Raw genomic sequence first — 18255 nt, 5'->3', positions numbered from 1 at the left:
GTAAATATGACGTCACGTTCTCGTGTAACTCTCGTTGTAATCGGAGCGGCTCGGAAACACATCTACAGCAGTAACATGATGCAACATACACATTAATGCAGCAGCAATATTAATAGAGAAACATCAGACATAATAGTAAAACACTGCAAGGGAACATTTTATTGCACCAGGAGCTATCTTGGGACTTTTACTGCGACAACGTTGACTTGCCTGTGAATAAAAAATAAACCATAGTGTTAGTGATCTACAGTGTTGTCATTCTTCTTTGAACACCAGTAAGATCTCTAACACCCTATTTCAACAATCACACTCCCTGTAATTGACATAATTAATAGATAGTTTAGCTTCTCATCATCAGTTGCTGTGGCCCACTGATGTTAACGATCGTAACTGAAAGGCTGCCTGCCAAACGTAAACATTCAGCCATGTGACATTCAGCCAAACTCTCGCGAGAGTTTTACACAAGACGGATCCTTTCTAGCCATAACCTTTGTCCATGGATGGGTTTGTCAAGCGAAGCGGAGAGAATACTTACTTCCGGGTGTAAAATTCTCTAAAGCAAATGAGCTGCTCCGACCCTCGGTCCTGACGGACTCCAACTTGTGTTTATTAATCAAACAAATAAATACACACAAGGATACTTATGTGTTGTTGAGTAAATAATAGTGTGTGGTTTAGAAAAGAATACAAAATTAGAAGGAAAAAACGATGAAACAATAGATTTCAGTATTCTGAGCCCCTACTCTCCCCATAACTGACGGCAACACAAGTCCTAAATTATTCAATTAAAATAAAGTAAAAACTATAAGTGTGGCTTGATATTGAGTAAGAAAAAGGTTGATAAACGCTGTGAGAATGGATCTGCGGAGAGCATTTCGCCTCGATCCCAACGTGTCTATTACCAATGTTCAGGGAGCTCTATGCAAGTCGGTGACGGGGAGGGGCCCTGACCGTCCATCAACATGTGACGGGTTGAGAGTGAGAACGTGTTGCTGTACAACAAATCACCTCTGGCTGGAAGAGAACTTTCTGCTCCATAGTTTCTCTCTTCACTGTACATTTGACATATTCAGTGTAATATTTAATATTCCATCTGTCACATAGTTTTGTAAATATAATACCTTGCATATCTTGTTATTGCTCATTTGTAAATTCAACAATTGTATTTTCTTCTTTATTTCTTGTCTTTTTATTTGTATTGTATAATGCCATGTGTTTTAATGCTGCTGCAACGCAAAGATTTCCCAAATTGGGATCAATAAAGTTCTATCTTATCTTAAACCAACAACCAGTGTTCCGGATGAGGATCATCTCTTTACAAAAATATTCAAGTGCTAACCCATATTGTTACTTCTAAATGAATTTATTTCCAAACGCATTATAATGCAGTGTGATGTAAACAACAAAAAGTACAACAGACGTATGCTTAATTTATATTTATTCATCAACCAACCACATCAATAACATTGTTTTTAAAACAATAAAATGGTCCTCTCTGGCAATGGTTTACTTATGTGTTTCACCACAATACAAGTAAAAGGCCACCATAAGGGTGTATGTCTTGACTCTAGAGCGTTGGGGTTAGTCTAACAAGAAAAGCATGGACAACAGCACATAAAATCAAGTTATGCAAACGGTTATAACATACAGTATTAAGAAATCATACAACACAACCATTTTTTTATGATTTAACTATGTATATTAAACATGTACATTCTATGTGTAAATCAAATATAACAATTTATAACAATGTATTATTTTGTTTTGAGAACAACAATGAGGTGATTCACCAAATAAACTATTTGTTGTTTATCTCAATGTCCCTAATTATACATCCTAAAAGACTGTGCATTGTACATGTTGAAGTACTTCAATCAATCAGGTTAATAGCTGGCGACCAAAAAGGAAATATAACTGACAAAGCAATTAAAGTAAGTAACGCAAAAGAAACAAAAATGAACAATTAGAGGAAAGCTGTTATTGGCCTGCGGTGTAGCAGGTGCAGTCATATAAAGTTAATGACACGTAAATCCTATAAGAGATCGAAAATAATAATGCATAGGCATCCCGTTCTGGGAAAAAAGGGAAAGACCTCCTGCTCTTGGACAACGATGTGCTCACCAAGTTGTATGGTAACCAGCAAGATATACTTGGAGATTTAGGAATTTACATTCTAGTGTTTCAAAAAGGATCAAAAGTGAATGGTTCATTGCTCAGGATGCATTCCAGGGACGCTGAGCATTTTCTTCAATACAATTTAAGTTGTGTACAAGTGAAATGTTTGGCCTGATGCTGCGGCATAGGGAAACGTCATATGGTCAACATATTCAAGGGTGATCTTCCATTGAGGAGTATGAATACAATCTCTAAATATAAAGTCAGTAAAGTATTTACATTTCTGATAGCACATCAAGTGGCATGAGTTCCTTTTGAAGATACAGGGGGTAGGAGAATATCTCCCCCCTGTACATATTTAAGACCTTCAAAAGAAACCCATGGCGACATACAGCCACCTCCATCCCTTCTTCATCCAGCTTCGAAGCCCTCCTTGACGTCTCTCTCGCTGCTGTCCGCTGGGAGTCCCCACATGTGCCTCTTCCCTGGGTCTAAGACACACATTACATCATGACAAATCAGTTAAAAGCAATGGAATCACGATCTACACCATTTGGTCAAATTATCTGATTTTGGAGTAGATGGTAAGGAGAAGTAGCTGAATTTGAAGAAAGTCAGGGTCGGATATACATGGCTATTTTTGTGATATACCTATAAGGTAAAATGACGAATAAAAACTTGCATTTCTCAGTGATCTCTGTATTTTGTCGACAAATGCAGCCTCCGCGCTGTCTTCTGCTACAAAGAGCCCATTAAAAAAGGCGCTGCCATCAGAACTGAGGAAAAAAAGAATAGCAAATATATCCATGAAATATAAACAGTAATCAAAAAAGTTAAATAACAACATTGTAGAAACAGCACCTTCCACTTCGCCGAAAGCGATACAGCTTACTGTTTCCATCGGCAGAAACAGCCAACATCTCCGGCGTGCAGGCAGTGCAGATGAAAGGAGCACCACAGCAGAGCTGGTCTTCCTCATACGAGGCATAGGAGAACTCCAGAAAGCTGCGCTGCAGTGCATCTCCGTTGACAGGTCCAGACTGGAAGATAATTACATATATTGCTGTGATTTTGTCTATTTACGGAAATGTTATAATGTATACAGTAATATGGTAAAGAATATTTACACTTACTCTTCCTCCACACTTTGTACGATGCTCCAGCAGCTTTGCAAAGGCCTGTCTGGAGAATCCCGGAGAGATGACCTTGAGCTCTTCAAAGGAGCTCAGGAGGTCCAAGGTGTAAAGTGTGAAAATACTGACCGAAGCTGGCCAGTATCCACTCTTGAGGAGGACTTTCAAGTCGGGGGTCCACTGCTGCTGGCAAGTTTGACAGACATATAGTGGCAGATGCAAGTTATAACGCCCTTGGAACAAGTAAATAAACATAATTAAGACACGTTTTACAACAGTTCCATCTACAAATAGTCAAAGATGAACAGATATTACATGAAGGTTTTACTCCAAGTGGAAGCACAATGCCTCAGCCCAACAGTAAACATATAACAACAATTCAATAGAAATCTAAATATATATATATTTGTTTACCATTGATGGTAATTAAAATCACTGGTTTGCCTGGTACCACAGTGAAGTTTGTGCCTTTACAGGAGCAGTTGGGTGCCTTCACAGTTGGCAATATGCAAGCTGTCAAAAAGGGAAAAAAAGCACTAATTACCATTATATGCTGGCCGAAGAGACATGTGAACATCAAAATGCAAGTTTGAGAGAGAATACCTTGGTCATGGGTGTCATATCCACCTTCCACTCTAACAACACACGTTGTTTGACTAATTGGTTTAAAAAAAACATTCATTAAACTGTCCCTGTTGTGGAGTGGCTGGTTCTTGTGATGAAGTACATCACAGTCTCCACAGAACCACTCCTCGGGGAGACACTCTCTACACCTTGGGAGGAAATACAAAATTATTCTAATATCCTAGAATTACTTTCATTTTCATGTGGGTTTTCTCTAGGTACCCAGTTTTCTAACATCCCAAAAGTCATGCATATTAGCTGAAATAGCAGGGCACTGAGCATTAATACTGAAAAATTACAATTAGGTAAAGTAATTTAAATAAAGGTAAATGTTATCTCACCTAATAACAGCCGGCTCGTGGCAGAGGCCACACAGGGGATGACCAACAGCCTCTTTTTCTAGAAGGCATTGTAGGTGGTGTGGTCTCGCTTCTTTCCAGCGCTCTGAGGCTTTCTGCTGCCGAAAAGACCAGGATGAGGCAGAGCTTTTTTGAGGCCCAGGAGGAGGACATGAGGAAAGAATGTCAGAGAGTCTCTCCATATTCTTTTCTGTGAACAGAATGGGAAACTTTAACTGTAAATGACTATATTTAAGATGAACACTAAAAATCAAGGATCATTTCTTTGCTCAGTATGGAACTGGCCAATATCTTTACTGAATTACATTCCTCGTTCGAGTCCTGAACTGTCAGTTGTGTATAAGGTTATTTTCTCTCACTAACACAATTTATTTAAAAATTGATTTTAGTTTTAAACTTAAAGCCTCAGTCGGGGGGGATGTGACTATAAAACATCACATAGAGGGTTAACAACAGATAACTGATGATTTGTATTATCTACCTATTGTTTAAAAGCTTGTGAAATTAAATAAAGAATAGTTCTTATGACACCACAGTAGGAATGTCTCCGACTGTAGTGTCACTATGCGTTTATATATTGGAATGATTTTAGACCCTCAACAAGCAATTACTGTGTTTTAATTCGATTTTCCAACCATTTACTTAGTAAAATGTAAAATAATTAGGATTTCAACCTGTAGCTGAGCCTTGGCATCGCCCTCCACGCCTCCCTCTCGGCTTGCCACGTCCTACACAGCCCCTTTTAGGGGACTTTAAAGTGTCTCCTACAGAGCGTGCCCGTTTCCTCTCCTCAGCTGCTTTCTGTGACCAAGTAACAACTCATGTTAGGTTGATGTTGCTGATAAACTGATACCATATGACAGTGGACAAATACAAGTAAATTCATTCACTTGAAGAACATTTTTGCTTCAAGTTTTTCCTACCATATACAACAAATGAAGTAAAACAAGTTGAACAAGCTTTATTTAGTAAGCCTCTGCCCCCCATGTTGTAATGATGAACCGTTTTGCAAAGGCCCTATACATTGATCCAAAATCCAGTTACTCTTGGCCTGTTCAGCATTTTTTGGATAACAGATAGTGCCAAATTCAAGTGGGAAATGAATGAGGTCATATGGGTTAAAATACCAACCTTAGCTTCAGCTAGCATGTGTTCATGCTTCAGCTCAAGAGCCATGCGTTTCCCTTCTTTGGACATGGGAATATTGGGGTCTGGGTTGTGTTTTGTTGCCATTGCACAGCCAGCCAGCCAGCCAGCCAGCCAGCCAGCCAGCCAGCCAGCCAGCCAGCCAGCCAGCCAGCCAGCCAGCAGACAGACAGACAGACAGACTGACAGACAGACACAACAGATATGCAACAGCTGCTGTATGAGACAAACAGAGATAGAGAGATAGATTGTAAGATTGAGATGGATAGATGAAGAAATAGATAATGAATGATAGAAAAAGATAGAGACAATAACTAAAAGAAAGGTAGGTAGATAGACAGAGAGATAGGTTGAGTTTGGCTCTTAAAAGTGCCGTTGGTTTTATGATGGTGTAGATCAGTGTATGGGTTTGTGGTGTGGGTACGGGAGCTGCAGGAGAGAACAGAAAAAGTGAATTATGGAGTGAAACTAGCTTTTTTAAATGCACATTGTGACGGTTTAACTACTTCAGACAGACTGAGTTCATTTACGTGTTTCCTGTTTCATACGCGTAACAAGCAAATGGACGTGGACTATGCCCCTCCCCCTCAAACATATATTAAAATGTCGGCCAGCATTAGTACTGTCATGTGTAAAACAAAAGTGATTAAGATAACGTATAACTCACACTTTAACACCGACGTATGTAGCCGTAATTAAGACAAATATGTTTCACACACCACTTATGAGCTGATATAAATGTAGCTAAACTAGTTTAAGCTTATGTTGAAGGTGAGCTAGCTAGCTAGCCGCCTGCAAGAATAATTTCACATTAATGTTGCTTTGCTGATTATGGCGAAAGCATTTCTCAGACTTAGAACAGTTCATTATGTATGATGAACCATGCGAGTAAAGGCTTAAAAAAAAAAATGCTATTAAATCTAAGCAAAACATGTATCAGACTTTAGTGACGAAACTTACTTTGTCAGAGGATGGATCGCAATGCCGGTGGCAGCGTCTTTGGCCAATAGGTGGTGCTCTGAATGATGTAATTTCCTGTACCGATTATACAATAAAATATTAATACATTTCCTATATTTTGACACAATAACTCTTTAATAACCTAAGTAGCCTACGGACAAAAACAAAAAAGTATATATTGCCTTATAAAATGCAGAAAAGTTTAAACATCTAACATGATAATAATAAATAAAAAATAATGATATCTTAAACCAAAATAAATAAAATGGAAAATTAACCGACAACAACCATTTAACATAAATAAAACAAGGATTACAACAAGGATAAGTTTGACTCAATGTTGTGTAAAGTGGTTAAAAAAAATATTTTTTTATTTTAATGTTTTGAAAATAATACAGCTTCCAGCTTCCCGAGACACGAAGAGGAGACACGAACAATTCTTCCACTTGAAATGCGTTTAAACTATTTCAGAGAGATGTTTAATCGGTTCATTTTAATTGGTTAATAATGGGTGTTTAATACTGGCAATTTCTAATTGTTGGGGGGGGGGGGCGGCGTTCGATCCAGTTTCTATTCCGTAACCTTGGCGCACTGCCACTTGTTAGAAATTAAAATCAATGTTTTAATGGGGAAATGTAGTTTAAACATGCCGTCAGTTTTAATGCTATTTTATACTGAAAAACCAGAAATTCTTGTGCACAAGCAGTTAAGCTTTTATTCTGAAAATCCTTCATCTACGGTTAGCATTTAGCATGTGGCTAATATACGATTTACTAAAGAGGCGAATTTAGTAGCGAAATGATTTGGAGTGGTGCAAACCAAAGCCTACTGATTTAACACTACAACTATAGATGTCGAGATACTACCATGCTGAATATTAAATGAAGGTACAGTTTATTTGAATACATTATTGTTTACAGACGAGAGTAGCATGTGACAACATCCGGAATGACCGGAAACCAAACGAGCCGAGAAGCAATTTTTAGAGTATTGATTACAGCGTTTAGAATGTGTTAAATGAAAAGTGATGAAAGAGAATATGAGGAGAAAAGCCGTGTTAAGCATATATTGAATGTGAAAAGAACCAATCCTCTATTTAAATGCAACAACGGACATTGGAGACGAGGCGAGCCGGCAGGCGGGGAGGAGCCAGCAGAGGATATATAACAGCACCGGAGGAGAGATCCACTTCTTTTCTTCTCTAACGAGGAGCGGATCACAGCTGTTTGTCTGACTGAACAATATCATGCTTGTGACCAACCCGCGCCTTTTTTAATTAAAGTACCCAATTGAACATTCACAGAGACTCCATTTAGTCTCCTTTTAAAGCTTCTCTCCTGGACGGGAGAATAACGAACACAGTTTAAAATCTGGTGAGTTCCCCGACGTGATCCCGCTGACCGAGGAGAGAAAACCAACCGGCTGTTTCCTGGAGACGCCTGCAGCCATTCGACACACAAGAGCTCAAATCAATCGGTACGAAGATGCCTGTTATGACAAAGATTATTCACTAGTTAAACTAGGCAAAGTTAGATTTGTGTGTTTGACGGCAGCCGGCGGATCCTGAAAATAGCTGTGCATTTTAATGTTAAAACAACCCAAATTGATAAAATAATCACTCTAAAACCACGAGGCGTTGTTTTGTCACAAGCAGGGTGAGTTCACACTTTCTTTTGTTCCATTAACCCTGCATGCTATTAACCATGTGTGGGTGTTGAATTTTAAATATAAATGTGTGTGGACATTGTATTTCGGATAGGTGCCTTGCTGTTTTCACGTAGGTGTCTCTTGTTACGCTCATAGTTAGTTAGCCTATGACGTAAGGGTATATAGCCCATTTGACGATTTTTGTTAAGATCTGGATACATAGCGAATCGGTTAAGGGCAGAGTAAGTGAAAACCAGCAGGGCATAGTGAATCAACTCAGGGTTAAGTAACCGAAGTCAGTGCTTTAAAGAAAGTCCTTTTCAAGAAAAGGCTTGGTTAAGGTCTAAGCCTTTATCAGTGGTTAAAACTGTTCTGTTTTTAAACAAGATATTGCAGGTGGGTTACGGTAATCGGAATTACAACAGCAGTGCAGTAATAAGACGACGGTCTATTATTAGTTGCTGATAGGTCTCCATATTGGTCCCGGTTTGGCGTGTCCAAATAGCAACAGTTAACCATAGTTGACTATAAAGTCAAATATTACGTGAACAGGTTTATAGCTAGTGCGTAAGGGTTCCTAACTTTAAGTGATGATATCAATAAGATAAAGCCCATAGTCGACTATAAAGTCAAATATTACGTGAACAGGTTTATAGCTAGTGCGTAAGGGTTCCTAACTTGAAGTGATGATATCAATAAGATAAAGCCCATTTTTTTCATAGTAAACTAGATAGAAATGTTGTTATTTGAAACTAAGTATTGTTTTGGCTTGGATTTCAGGGTTTATAATACCACACCAGTGGTTTACTTTGTTACGGTTTGTTTAAAGATCACCTCGCCATTGTTTAAACTCCCACCTGAGAGCCGCATGGACAAATCTCTTTGTCTACAGGTCAGAGTGCGAAATAATCGGGTGCCATCTTGTTTACACCCCAAATGTGGAAAAACAAAGACAGGGCAATCGCCATTTCGTGAAATGCAAATTCAAAGCATTCCTTTCTTTGTTCTTATGCAGCTGGTTTCACTCCAATGAGGCATTTTCCTGACTTCCATCTTGTGAAGAACGAATAATACTTCTTGTCACAGTTGGAACTAGAAGGCTGAATCGATTTTTGGATATTAAAGGGAAGGATTGTTGTATTTTCAAAGTTTTGAAGTATTGCTGCTGGCAAAAGTGTATTGGCGGATTATTGATGTAATTCTGCTGGCAAATGTGTTTTGGCGGTTTTTGAAATATTCCTGGTTGAAAATGTGTTTTGGCGGTTACGTGCTGTGTTGTTTAACCATAGTGTAATGTTCTTCCTATTTTAAAGATATTTTTAAGGAAAATAAGTTTCTCCTTGTTAAAAACAACTCAGTTTTGCAACAGCTATTCCCTAGTGCAGGAGTCGGCAACCCGCGGCCCTCGGGCCGCATGCGGCCCTTTAAGCCCTCTGCTCTGACTCCCTTGAGCTTAGACCATAGGCTTAGACAAAAATAAGAAGGAAATAAAATAAAAGTATTTGTAGGACTATTTATATTTTGTTGCATGGTTGAAAATGTTTCGTATCTTGTATTTTGAGGTGAAACTGTGACACATAAATAAAAAACAAAACGGTTTTAATTAGGTCAACTAAAATATGCGTCACATCCTCCTACGGTCCCGCGCCAAAGCCTTTTCCTGCGGGTGAATAACCTGACCCCCGGCTCGATGAGCGAACTATGGTTAAATCAAAGAAAAGTACCGGAGGAACACAGGATTTAATTCTGCGTGGACAGAGTTATATGCTTTCACAGCAAACGATGCTGGTTTAACGGTATGTTCGATATGTAGAGAGAAGTTGTCAACGGTGCTGCAGCCTTTACGTATCGAGGAACAACAAGGGAGAGGAAGACAGCTGACGATCTTCAGTCATAATTCAATGGGGTATGTAATTTATTTCAGAAAACACTTTTTGTTATATTCCATGGAATGCTCTTAACGTCCCGATAGCAATGAATATATTAAATGCTTTGACAATAAATACATACAAAAATTCATCTCTGGAAGCCGTAGCACTGTAAAAAGCACGACCAATCATTTTAGCCGGCCCGGCTAAAATAACTGGATGGCCTACCTGCCTTTCAGCCTTCCATCTGTGCACAAACTTATCTCGTGGCCTCATTGATGATGCGCGTTCGTGTGTGCGCGTTTGTGTGTGTTGGAGGAGGGACTCCGTAAGAAAGTCTGAAGGAAGAGGCATATTTTTTCCGGTTGTGTATTTTCAAATTCTAGCGCACTCTAGCTGGTTTCTCCATTCTTACCTACCCTACCTTTAACTCTTTTTAGGGTGCAACTATAGGTTTTATTTATTTCAAAGTGGGCCTATTTTAATAATATTTGTTTTCCCTTCAAATGTGCAGAGGACTCCCCAAGTGCTGTGTTTAATTTATTTTAAAGTAGGCCTGTGTATTATTTTTAATTCTCCTTATCAGAATCAGAATCCCTTTATTAGTCCCACAGAAGGGAAATTTGCAGCGTTACAGCAGGAAAGAGCCACAGACAGCTTAGTGTTGCATATCTGAAATGCGTTAAAAAAGTAATAAGTTATAATATAATAAACAATAAACAATATGCTAAAAAAGTACTAAGTTATAATATAATAAACAATAAACAATATGCTAAAAATAAAATAAAAAAGTTAGATAATTTTCAAAAATACAGATCAAAAACAAATCAAATCTACAAATCAAATCCTGTAGCAGTCCTGATAGGAGTTCTTTGTTTCCTATTAGACGTTAACAGTTTTATATAATGTAATAAATAGCCTAATAAATGCAAAAAAAACTGTAGTTTTTGTCTGATATAACAATCAATGCAACTTTATTAGCTATCAAGCTATGAAATATGTTTTGCGGCTCCAGACAAAAAAATGTTTGGGAAAAAGGAGCAAAATGGCTCTTTTGGTCAAAGAGGTTGCAGACCCCTGCCCTAGTGGATTAAGCTAGGAAATTAAAATAGCGCACTCTGGTTGTAGTACAGAATTATTACACAAATAGAAGAAACACCACAACATTGTGAAGTATAATTTTAAGTGTTATAAATAAACATAAGCTTGATCGCCAGAATAGAATTGCAAAGTGGTTTCTAATTATAAGATGATAAACTTTACATAATAACATAACCTAGACTGTAGAATATTCAAACACCACTTTATTGAAGCTAACACAAGTTGAGACATTTGCATAATTTCATACATTTTGGTATGCACTGTACACAGGAGATTTAATAATAATAATAATAATAATGCATTTTATTTATATAGCGCTTTTCACGACTCAAAGACGCTTTACAATATCAGGGAGGGTAGACAAACAAGGACAGGCAAACAAGTAAGTATAGTAAAATAAATAAAAAGGCAGTCAAGAGGAAATTGATTGAGAGGAGGGGGGCTTATGGGTATGCAGAGTTGAAAAGATGTGTTTTCAGGCGGGACTGAAAGACTGTGAGGGACTCAGAGTCACGGAGATCTTGGGGGAGGGAATTCCAGAGCCTAGGAGCTGCCACTGAGAAGGCTCTGTCCCCAAAGCTGCAGAGTGTGGATGTGGGAATGGATAGGAGTCCGGCTGCGGTGGATCTGAGGGACCGTGGGGGTTGATAAGGAGTGAGAAGGTTTGTGAGATAAGGGGGGGCCAAATGGTGGAGTGCTTTGTAGGTGAGGACCATCATTTTGTAATTGATGCGATGGGAGACAGGAAGCCAGTGGAGCTCTTTGAGGACTGGGCTGATGTGATGCCATGATTTGGTATGTGTGAGGAGACGTGCAGCTGCATTTTGAACCCGTTGGAGTCTGTTGAGGGATGTAGTGCTGATGCCGTAAAGAAGTGAGTTGCAGTAGTCAAGGCGGGAGGAAATGAAGGCATGGATTAGTCGTTCGGCTGCGGGGCGGGTGAGAGAGGGTAGGATTTTTGCAATATTGCGGAGGTGGAAAAATGAGGTTTTGACTGTTTGGCGGATGTGAGGTTCGAGGGAGAGGGTGGGGTCAAAGATTACGGCAAGGTTGCGTGCCTGATTGGAGGGGGAAACAATGGTGCCATCGATGGTGAGTGTTATGTTAGTGACCTTGCTGAGGGTGGATTTGGAGCCAATTAGGAGGAGTTCTGTTTTGTTGCTGTTCAGTTTGAGGAGGTTATGTTGCATCCAAGTTTTAATAGCTGTCAGACAGGAATCGATGTGGGTAAGGGGTGGGTTATGGAGGGATTTGGTGCTGAGGTAGATCTGAGTGTCATCAGCATAGCAGTGGAAGTCCAGGTTGAAGTGGCGGAGTATCTGACCGAGGGGCAGGATGTAAATGATGAAGAGGAGGGGTCCAAGTACTGATCCTTGAGGAACACCTTGGGTGACTGAAGCTGTGGCAGAGGAGTGGTTGGGGAGGGAGATGAAGTGGGATCGTTCAGTGAGGTAGGACTGGAGCCATCTGAGTGCAATACCTTCAATACCAATGTCCCTGAGTCGGGTGAGCAGGATGTTGTGGCTCACGGTATCGAAGGCTGCACTCAGGTCGAGGAGGATGAGAATATTGAGGGAACCAGTGTCAGCAGAGGTGAGGAGGTCATTGAGGACTTTGACGAGTGCAGTTTCTGTACTGTGGTGAGGACGAAATCCAGACTGAAGGGGTTCATAAAGCTGGTTGGTTTGGAGATGGCAGTGAATTTGATTGGCTACAATGCGTTCAAGAGTTTTTGAGAGGAATGGTAGGTTGGAGATGGGGCGGTAATTAGTGAGGGAGGAGGGATCAAGACCAGGTTTTTTGAGGATTGGAGTAACGGCAGCAGTTTTGAAGGCAGAGGGGACGGTTCCATGGGACAGCGAGGAGTTGAAAAGGTTAGCAAGATAGGGGCAGAGGACAGGGAGGCAGGACTTCAGGAGAGGAGTGGGTAGAGGGTCAAGGGAGCAGGTTGTGGGATTTGAGGAACCGATCAGATGGAGTATTTCAATTGGGGTAACGAGGTTGAACTGGGAAAGGCGGCGCTGGGGAGGAGGAGTCAGGAGGTCAAGGGAGATGGGGGGAGAAATGGTAGCGGTGGAGGTTGGGGGAGATGCTTGTATATCAGATGGAGCTGAGAAGGAGTGGTTAATGGCGTTAATTTTGTCTGCGAAAAACTGGAGGAATGAGCTGCAAGTAGCGGAAGTAGAAGTAGGGAGGTTATCAGCACGAGGTTTGAAGAGCTTGTTAACTGTGGAGAAGAGGGTCCTGGGGTTACGGGAGGGGTCAGTGAAGATGTTGGAGAGGTAGGCAGATTTAGCGGCAATAAGAGCATCTCTGTATGCATTGAGATGGAGTTTGTAGCTTATGTAATGGACTGTGAGGGATGATTTCTTTGAAAGACGTTCAAGTTGGCGGCCTCGCTGCTTCATTTTACGCAGTGCGGGTGTGAACCAGGGTGAGGAGGTCTTGAAAGTAAACAGTTTGTCCGTCAGTTTCACCGTCTGTCGTAATGCTGTGGAAGAACGCGATCATTAATGCCCTTCCCCATTCAGTGCAGGCAAGCCTGGGAGATGTGGTGTTATTAGACGCTATACCCATTGAAGAATGGAGACAACATCTCATTTACCACGATATGAAATACCAAGCAACCCAGAAGGAAAAAGACGAAGAAATTAAAACATTACAACTAAGACTCTTGAAGATACAAATGGCTGAGAAAGATACCGAAGCTAATAAAAACAAGAAAGCGGCAAGACAAATGGCAGCTACATCAGAGAAGGCAGGGCATATTCCTCCAACAATTCAAGCTCAGGAAGAACCAGAGAATGCAGTGCAGACATCTCAAACAGTTGAACCTCACCAGCCAGAGAATCAGATGGAGAACAAACAACCAGGAGGTTTCCGAGAAGGCAGAGGCAGAGGAAAAGTTCTCCGGTTCGAGGGATGCTACATATGCAATCAGCTGGGCCATTGGGCTAGAGATTGTCCACAACAACAAATGAAATACCCACCACATGCACCACACAACGGCCCACCATGCAGTTTCCATGATGACGACGGAGGCAGGGGGTCCCAGAGATGTCAAAGACGTACAGGATTTCCAAACATGAACCAAATGCCACTGACAGCCTGGTATCATCCACAACAATGAGGAAGCTTAGAGGGCCGGACCATCTGGTTATGCATCTTCAGCACTAGAGTATTTTGAAATCCAGCTAGATAGAGCCACATATGTCACCACAGGAGGGAGAGGTTGAATGTTATTTAAAAGATAGTGGGTAGAATATTGCATTTACACAGAGCATCCACCAATTAGAAGTAGCAGAGTAGAACATTTAGCATACTATTTTTGTAATTATGAGAAGGAAAATACATTACGAGTGATGTCGTTCCCCCTCACATAAAACTATTGTGTCCACACAACTAGTGAGGTCAAGAAGACGGGCTTCCACCCAAAATATGCAAGGGGCGGCGATACACCTGACGTGAAGCTGTCCAGACCTGAAAACAGAAACTCGATTCTGCTGTGGTGAAGTATGGCTACAAAGGGAGGTGTCCGATAGGGTCGCTTGTCTCAAACCAGTGAAGAAGTCAACAAGAACCCAGCAGAACTAGAGAGTGACTGTTAGTGGGAGAACTGTGACGGAGCGACAGAGACTGGCCCAACATTTTCCAGCCAGTACATAGATAGACCCCGTCAGAAGACCGGGGCTGTGTTTAAAGGGGAACTTCATTTATTCTTAGCCAGAAGTGCAGTTTTTAATCAAACAATTATGTGATTTATGGAGTCAGATTACATTTTTCTCATAAACACAATTTTATAATCGGTCTGAAGTATCTGTTTTAAGGCATGAGCCGCAGATTAAATAACATAACACTGATTAAGAGCTTGGATGAAGAAGTTGTAGGGTTTTTACAACAGTTTCAAGAATCAGTCTTTATTTATTTATTCTTGAGTAACTTTACTGATTTATAGTGTAGTGCGTAAGGCAATATCTCATTTGAGTGAGGGGCACCAGCCCTTCATGCAGGTCACTCTCTGTGAGAATAGTTCATATTTTCCCTCCAGTTTGGAGAAAGATTATTTTATCATATGTTAGTTCAGCAGTGTCAACCAATCCTCTAATCCTAGAATTATTGAGACGCATTAGCAACAGCAGGGGTATTGTTTTTCGCAGCAACGATGATGCATAATACCATGACAAAAGCCATTATTGAAACAAGTAAACTATTAGAAGTGCTAATGGAAAATGTTTTGTGAATATGCATTTATGCCATCAGAAAGTCATACATCATACGGTATTTTTGAACGCCTTGTGGGTACACGGAGAAGTTGTATTTATTTAATGCAACGTTATGGGTTTTGCATGTCCTGTTCAGAATAGGGTAATCATTGCAATATTAATTGAGCATTTTATGCTCAAAGAAGGGAGTGTCATGATTATACAGATATGTTGATTCGGTGACGTTGTAGTTAATAAATAATAAAATGTAGTCAACAATAGGTCTCATAACAACAAGAGGTATGCCGAAGCTTGGGCCTTCTCCAAGGAGGGAGTGGTCCAGTTTTAGATATTAGACAAATAGAAGTGGATGAATATGTCAGAACTCTGAGTAATATTATGCAAGTTTTGTCTACACAGCAGGCTAGGAAAACTACAGAGATACCAGACGAGACACCAGAAGAGACTCCTGTTCGGCCAGGTGATTGGGTGAGGGTGAAAGTTCACAAAAGACAGTGGGCTCATCCCCGGTGGACGGAAGCGTGAAAAGTTGTAACAAACTTCACACGCGCTCCGGTTTAAAGGTAAAGAAAAAGGAGCAAATTGACACCACCTCACACATTGTCACCCTTCACTGGCAACTTCCAGAACATGATTGGGAGTTAGGACTGATTTGGCAGAGCTGGAACAAAACAATAAATAGAAATAAGATAAAGATAGAAACAGCTCAAAAGACAAATTGTCTATAGATTTGTATTGATTGTACATTAATGTGAAAACCTATTTTTTTGTTTTACATCTGAAAAAGAGTCCAATTTTTTGTATGTCATTTTTGGACTCATTGTTTAAATTCTGTAACGGACACAACCAGGGATAACATAGAGATGATGACGAGAACAAAGCCAAACCAATTGTGGGGTCCCCTAGGCATAATAGTCAGAATAGCATTGTTGATTGTGCTCATTACACTTGGCACCTTGTTGGTTGGATGGGGAGTACAATATCAAGTAAAACATGGAACCATTAGTTCACTCATAGAGAATGCCCACATCACTAACAAGACTCCAGCTGTGTTTCACAGACTTACACTTATCCCCAGAGCCAAAAGATCAGCTGAGCAAAAAGAGGAGGAGTTAGAAATACTCGGTCCCAAACAAGAGGCGGTTATAATCAAGATGATTCACCCCCCCTATATGCAGTTCTTGTATCAAATGATGAGATGGGTTTAAGTGATCGGGATATGTAAGTGATGGGGATTTACAGATTAGGGGAATCTCTAAATACACTGGATCCATGTTTTAGTCTGTACCAGAAACACCCCCTGTGAAGTTTATGAACAACCGACCGGTGACCTGAGTAGAATTATTGAAAATGATTACAGTTGAAACAGGCTACTAACCCAAAAGTACAGCTTTGTACGTACAAATTCTATGAACAAAATTTCCCAGCAGATAGTGGCGACATTGCAGATATGTCCAGTCACCAAAGTTACTTATGTTCTAAATAACAGTGAGATTTAAAGTGATGGAGAAAATATGGAGACGTTCCTTTATAGTGTGTGAAATATGTGGTGCTTGAAACATCTAGGTATTTAAATTTATGGAAGAAAGTGGTTTCCTTTAAGAGTTAATTGGAGTAAACATGTTACAGTGGGTGAAAACAATGTTTAGGGATATGGTACAATTATTAGAAAACATAAACTGGGCTTAGATGACATTTAACATCAAAGAAAGATAGTATGGTTAGGAAAATGGAGTGGGAAAGATTGGATTTATTTTACCTCAGTGTGTTAGAATTAACTATAGATAATGCGTCCCGAGATTTCGCTCCCTCTATCTCTCCGCCTGTCAGAACGCTACGACCCCAACTTCCAAGCAGACAAAAGACCTCACCACGGAAGATTCCTCCTCCTCCATCGAACAAACAGAGAAGCATAGCTGAACCAACAATGACAAGACTTTATCCAGAACCATCTCCACCTGAGGAATCCAGAACTACAGGTGACATAAAAAGGCACACTCTCATCGGTCCCCCACAGGACATGAAGTTCCAAGCTGAGCCACAAGATTTGGACACAAGAGCAGAGTGTGGGACATGAGAGCAGAATACGCCCTCCATGCAACAAAGTAGAGACTGTAAAGGAGGAGATGAAAAGGAAAGCAGTTGGGCCACTGAAGAGAGTTACAGTGGAAGGATCCAAGAGCGGATGGACTGAGGAGAAGGTGGACGGAGAAGAGGACAGGACGGAGGAGTTGGCATGGTCCGGCAGAACGTGAGGGGGTCGTGGCTTGACAACCAGAGGGGGAGAGAAGGAAAACGGGAGTGAGTGAGTTTACACATAAACACACTTATTCACCAACGAGAAATACGTAAAGAAAAAGGTTTATTAGCCATGAATTAATCAATTGGTTAATTTATAAAGAAAGAAAGAGGAAACTATTAAATAACCCTAAAAACAGACTGAGGGTAGAACATATTATTCAATCTTTTCATCATATGAACAAATTATTCTTTGAGAGTTTTTTTTATTCATGTGTGAATTTGGGTAAGATTTAATTTGTTACAGTATAGACCTACAGTTTAAAGGGATGGTTTTAGCAACCAATCTATAAAAGGAGACAAATCTTTATTTGTATGGAAAATGTTAAAGGTAGAGCTAGTACCAAGCCAAAGATAGTATTCCAATCTAGAGTATTGATTTCTCCATTGTAGCATGGTTATTACCTCAAGAGGGAAGATTAAGGTGGAAATAACATTTTGTTTTTCGTCCAAGATGTAGAGTTTTAAAAAGACAAAAGAGAGATTGCACATTTTAATTTAAAAAAACTAATATAATTGGGAGTAATACATGCGGGGCCTTGGATCACTCATTGTGATGGTGCATATTTTACAACAAATATCGTTCAGGGAGAAGGGGTCGCTCGACCCACCCTGCAGACGTTTTAAATTGTACTTGCAGCTTCAGAGGGAGCGCACGGCACCAGAGTATGAGTTTTAGAAGACAAGCGCCACCAGCTCCTAATGGTCATCCATTCAATCAGTGATGACCTGACATTTAGAGATGTTATTTAAAGGAGAAACATATCTGCCATTAATGTAA

At 40.2% G+C, this 18255-nt stretch overlaps 1 long non-coding RNA gene across 1 annotated transcript; it reads right to left on the bottom strand.

The window, feature by feature from the left end:
- Positions 1-3053: 3053 nt before the first annotated feature.
- On the bottom strand, positions 3054-4373 carry LOC307045156. The gene is made up of 4 exons (XR_013809792.1): positions 4214-4373; positions 3852-4021; positions 3663-3761; positions 3054-3155 (listed from the first exon to the last, which is right to left on the bottom strand). It is a non-coding gene; the product is annotated as an uncharacterized lncRNA (long non-coding RNA).
- Between the last annotated feature and the right edge of the window lie 13882 nt (positions 4374-18255).

This window comes from Notothenia rossii (assembly GCF_949606895.1).
Source record: "Notothenia rossii genome assembly, chromosome: 6".
Lineage (NCBI taxonomy): Eukaryota > Metazoa > Chordata > Actinopteri > Perciformes > Nototheniidae > Notothenia > Notothenia rossii.
Note: the sequence above shows the minus strand (reverse complement) of the source record. Positions and strands in the feature narration are given on the sequence as shown.